Source organism: Lithobates pipiens, unplaced genomic scaffold, assembly GCF_037356315.1.
Source record: "Lithobates pipiens isolate NorthernLeopardFrog02 unplaced genomic scaffold, aLitPip1_a1.2 Scaffold_22, whole genome shotgun sequence".
NCBI classification, from domain to species: Eukaryota; Metazoa; Chordata; class Amphibia; order Anura; family Ranidae; genus Lithobates; species Lithobates pipiens.
Genome location: NW_027507784.1, coordinates 298,872,747 through 298,878,203, shown reverse-complemented (window position 1 = coordinate 298,878,203; position 5,457 = coordinate 298,872,747). Strand labels below are relative to the sequence as shown.

At 46.7% G+C, this 5,457-nt stretch overlaps 1 pseudogene; it reads right to left on the bottom strand.

Moving 5' to 3' along the window:
• Nucleotides 1-238: 238 nt before the first annotated feature.
• Nucleotides 239-372, bottom strand: LOC143925823 (U2 spliceosomal RNA; annotated as a pseudogene).
• Between the last annotated feature and the right edge of the window lie 5,085 nt (nt 373-5,457).

Sequence of the window (5,457 nt, the reverse complement as noted above, 5' to 3'; positions counted from 1 at the left end):
CACATACACCAATAATGGGACATAATTCTTCCCACAGACACCAATGAAGGAACACAATTCTTCCCACAGACACCAATGATGGGGCATCATTCCTCTCAAAGACACCAAAAATGGGGCACCATGCCTCTCGCAGACACCAATGACGAGGCACAATTCCTCCAACAGAAACCAATGATGGGACGCCATTCCTCCCATAAACACCAATAATGGGACACAATTCCTCCCACAGACACCAATAATGGGATACAATTCCTCCCACAGACACCAATGATGGGGCACCATTCCTCTCAAAGACACAAAGGATGGGGCACCTTCTGGCAACTGATAAGAACAGATACTACACTTGATCTTAGCCAAAAGGCCGGAGGCAAGCAGATATTTCCTAGTTCAACCAATAGAAAAAATATTAGCCGAGTATTGAAATCATGCTTTGGAAGCTTCTTGGACACAGCAAACGGCTTTACTTTTATGGAGAAATATATCTCATGCCTTTTATCATAGAACAGAAAAGAACAGGAAGCAGGAATATACAAGTACATGCACTGAGATAGACAATACATCCTATTATATCATAGAAAACATGAACTATACACTATAATACTACAGCGCCACCTGCTGCATAGATAGGTATAATGTATACAGCATTGTCAGTTTACTAACAACTTTACATTACATGTTGTTGTTCTTCCAACATGCCTTCTCAACAGCATGTGCTTTCTCAAATTACATTCAGCTTCTTCTGGAAATACCTATGATGTTCCTTCAAAAAAGGCTTGGTGAGTGCATCAGCAGTCTTCTCCTCAGACAGGCAGTATTGAATGTCAATAACATAGCAATGTCAACATTGCTCTTGATTGTCCCTCAGTAGGTGATACTTGATCTCAATGGGTTTGGTCCTAGGATTGACCCTTTCTGATTGTGTAAGCTTTATACAACCCTGTTTGACTTCAAAAATGGGAATTGAATTTGACTTGTCTATCCCAATGTCCACAAAAAGTTGACAAATCCATATTGCTTCTTGACATGCGTGTGTTGCTGCAATGTACTCTGTTTCAGTTAAAGATAGAGCGACAGTTACTTGCTTTCGAATAGACCAAATTATGGTTTCTTTCCCATACTGGAAGATGAATCCACTTGTGGATATTCAGCCTGTGCAGTCCCCGGCCCAATCAGCATCCACATTTTCGATCAGTTTTGGATTTGATATTGCTGGTAACCATAAATTCATCTGAATTGTTCCTTTGAGGTACCGCACCACTCTTTTTACTGCCTCCCTGTCATGCATCCGCAGTCATGTTTGTCAGCTTACCTCTCCATGTGTTCAGCTCAAGAGGCCTTCACCTGGCTGCTTAAAGCGGAGCTCCACCCTGAAGTTGAAGTTCCACTCAACTGATCCCTCCCCCCCTCCAGTGCCACAATTGGCACCTTTCAGGGGGGAGGGGGTGCAGATACCTGGATAGACCAGGTATCTGCACCCACTTCCGGGACAAGCTAGCCGCAGCTAGCCGCAGATGCCCCGCCCCCCGTTGTGTTCTGGGAAACACACAGTTCCCAGGACACAGCGGGGACCAGTGGAGACACGCAGCACGACTCGCGCATGCGCAGTAGGGAATCGGGCAGTGAAGCCGCAATGCTTCACTTCCCGATTCCCTGACAGAGGATGGTGGCGGGGGTAGCGGAGAGACGAGCGATTGCTCGTCATCTGCCGCCAACATCACTGGACCCTGGGACAGGTAAGTGTCAATTTATTAAAAGTCAGCAGCTGCAATATTTGTAGCTGCTGGCTTTTAATATTTTTTTTAAAGGTACAACTCCTCTTTAAGTAATCTCTCCTCAAAGCATGGCTCCACCTCAGCCCCTATCAGGGAACACTATATTAACCTGCACACTGTAAGCCATCCCTGCTGATCAATATTGTGTGCTTGGCTTCTGTGCGCTCCTTGCTGTGTGTTCCGTGTCTGATTCTAGTAACCGATCTTGGCTTGTTCCTGACTGTCCTTGTCTGCTTCATATCCTAACCTGGGCATATACCTTGACTATCCTTACCTGCTTGTTGCCCCAACCTTTGGCCTTTCTCCTGATCTTTTATTGTCGCAGTCTGCTACTTCCTCTCTACCTTCCTGTAGTCAACCGTGAGCATGAGCTGGAAGGACCTGGGGGTCGCGACCTGGAGGCAGACTGCAGCGAAATCCATCCCCACTACTGGGGGCCTCTGGTGAACACTCACTGGCTCTTAGATTCCACGCCCTGGGAAATCTCATGCTCTAGCTCCCAGTGTGATCCGTGTTGATACTCCAGAATACCTGCTCTCCTGAATCACCTAGAGCTCCATCCATAGCAGTCAGCTGTAGGATCCACTACCTTGCAGTGCACTCCTGACCCCAACGGGGTGCTTCTGTCACCTGGACTCAGGTGACCTGACACTTCCAGTCACTCTGACAGGTTGCTGAGACTTTCCTGCATAGCATGCCCACTGCTGCGGCTCTCTCTGGTCTTGTCACAGTGGCAACATATAGCAGCTTACCAATTGCTCTGCGATACGTGTCATTATTGGATAGCAAGTTTTCTGCTTCATTGCTCTTTTGATATCCTGGTTCCATAGGAGTTTTCACTGCATTTGCATCTTGCATATGAAATTGTTCCAAGATTTCTGAGATTTTCTGAGATTGAGAAGATAACTCCCATCTTCTTTTCTCTCTATTTGAATTCCCAGATAGTAGCTAATGTTCCCTCGCTCTTTGATTTCAACATTTTCTTTCAGCTTGTGAACTATCTGATTGTAATCCCTCTCAGGCTATAATGTCATCAACATAGATAAGGATGTATATCCATCTGTCTTTTGATTCCTGGAATAGAGACAGGGGTCTGGATTACTTCTTGAGAATCCCTCTTTAGTAAGTACTTTGTTCACTTTCTCATTCCACATCCTTGCAGATCGCTTAAGACCGTAGATGCTCTTCGGAAGTTTATACACAAGGTTTTCTCCTTGCTCAAATGCTGGTGGTTGCTCCATGTAGAGATCTTCCTTAATGTCTCTAGATAGGAAAGCAGTTTTACCGTCTATGTGTTTGACTTGCATGCCCTTTCCAGGTGTAACACTAAGAAGCGCATTGATGGTAGAGTGTTTTATGACGGGAGCGAATGTTTCATTGTAATCTTCACCAAATTTCTGAGAGTAACCCTTGGCAACTAGTCTGGCTTTGTATTTGTGGATATTCCCTTCTGCGTCTGACATTATTTTGAAAGTCCACATACTTCCTATAGTTTTGCTGTTAGGAGGGAGCTCTCTGAGTGTCTAGGTTTTATTTTCTTGAAGTGACTTTAATTCTTCTGGTGCTTTTTTCCATTTATTGGCTTCACATTTTGGCAGTTTGTCTATGTCTTCCCAGAATTTTGGTTCAAGTATGCTGTGTTTTTTGACAGTGTATGTACAACGGGTATCTCCATTGTAGTCAGAGTGGATCTTCTGGCCTCAGGCAGGATCTGGTCGGGAACGTGATTTAGACGATGTGAGTTCCAACTCTTGTTCTGACTCCTGCACAGGTTCGCTTTGATCGACCTTTTCTTCTGGTTTGCTTGGCATATTCATTTCAGAGCTTTCAGGGATTAGTGTTTCTTGTGATGGGCTCTCGTCAAAATAAACACTACGGCTTATTGTCACTTTGTCAGTCTTTGGGTGTAGGATTCTGTAACCCTTAGTTTGCTCGCTGTAGCCTACTAGAATGCCCTCTATGGCTCTGTTCTCCAGGTGGGATTTCTTTTCACTTGGAATATAGGCATATCCTTTACATCCAAACACTGTGATGTGCCCTATGCTAGGCTTTGATCCATGCCACATTTGGAATGGAGTACTTTTAATAGCTCTTGGGGGTAGTCTGTTCTGTATGTAGGTTGCCGTCATGACTGCCTCTTCATAGTACTTGTGAGGTAGGTTGACATCCGACAACATGCATTTGGCCATTTCTATAAGAGTGGAGGACGTGTGTCTTTTGCTTCAGTACAGCAATTGCATTTCATAAGCACTTTTCAAGGTGCTATTGTTGAATCTTCTGATAAACCTCTTTTTATAATGTCCCGTATAGCTTCTGAACTTATGGCACAGGCAGCTGGGATACAGAAGTTAATACATTTGCTGTGTAGGTCATTAGAAACTATATTGGCTTGCTGGTCTGTGGTGATGAGCCTGTATAGGTGATCATCCAGTTTTCCTTTTCTGAGGAATCGCTTATTATTGTGAATTGTGCACTCATCACCCTGGAACTGAACTGTGAGACCATTCCAAGACTTTTCACTGATAGAAGGCTGCTGTCACGTACCTGGTGGTGAGCCTGGAATGCAGGAAGCGGCCCCTCGTATCCCCTGGCTATCGGACCCCTGAAGGTGGAGACAGGTATTCGACAGTCCAGAGGGCACAAGTGCCTGGTAGATGGTATTGGTCCGGAAGGTCAGCTGGGCACAGATAACAGACTGGTATAGCGGATGGTGCTTGACTGTCCCTGGCAGGCACAAGTGCGGGAACTGGCTGGTAAGCAGATGTTCTGTAATGCAGGAACTCAGGTAGGTAGCAGGAACAGCGGAGTCAGATACAGGCCGGGTCAGCAGGAGAGGATCAGCACGGTACAAAGGGATGAGGCAGAAAACGTAGTCAAACAGGCAGAAGTCGTAGGCAGGCAGCAATCAATCAGAGTCAAGGGAACAAGCCGGAGGTCAGGAATCAGATAACAGGTTCAGATGCAAACAACACGGATCACGGACACGCTGTAGACCGGACAGCACGGATGGAAGGGAGCCTGTGACTTAAGAAGGCCTTAGGGCGCCAAACGGACGTACGACGGGTCAGCGCGCCCTCGCACGTAGACGTGCACCCGTTCGTGACCCGCGTGCGTGTGCGTTCGTGTTGACGCGAACGCGTTCGTTGGCTTTAGCGCGCGTCAACGGGAAACGACGAGATCTCCACGACGGATCTCTACGGGTGAGTCTCTTGAATACGACCGGAGTGCCCGAGTGGCCATGACATTGCCCCCCCCCAAGGGGCAGCCTCCGGATGCCTAATCGAGCCAACTTATTCGGGTAGGATTTCTTGAAGGCGCGGATGAGTCTTTTGGCGTGGATATTGGTCTCCGGCTCCCAGGAGTTCTCCTCAGGTCCATATCCTTTCCATTTGACTAGGAATTGAGTCTGGTTCTGCCTTTTCCTACAGTCCAGAATAGCCTCTACCTCGAACTCCATTTCCCCATTGATCAGTACGGGTTCCGGAGGGTTGGAGATTCTGTCGGTGAAGAGGTCCGTGACGGTGGGTTTGAGGAGTGAGACATGAAAAACTGGGTGGATTCGGAAGGATTCCGGGAGCTTGAGTTCAAACGCCACATCGTTAAGTTTCCTCTTAATTGGAAAAGGACCTATGAATTTTGGGCCCAGCTTCTTAGAAGGGCAGGAGAGTTTAAGGTTCAGGGTAGA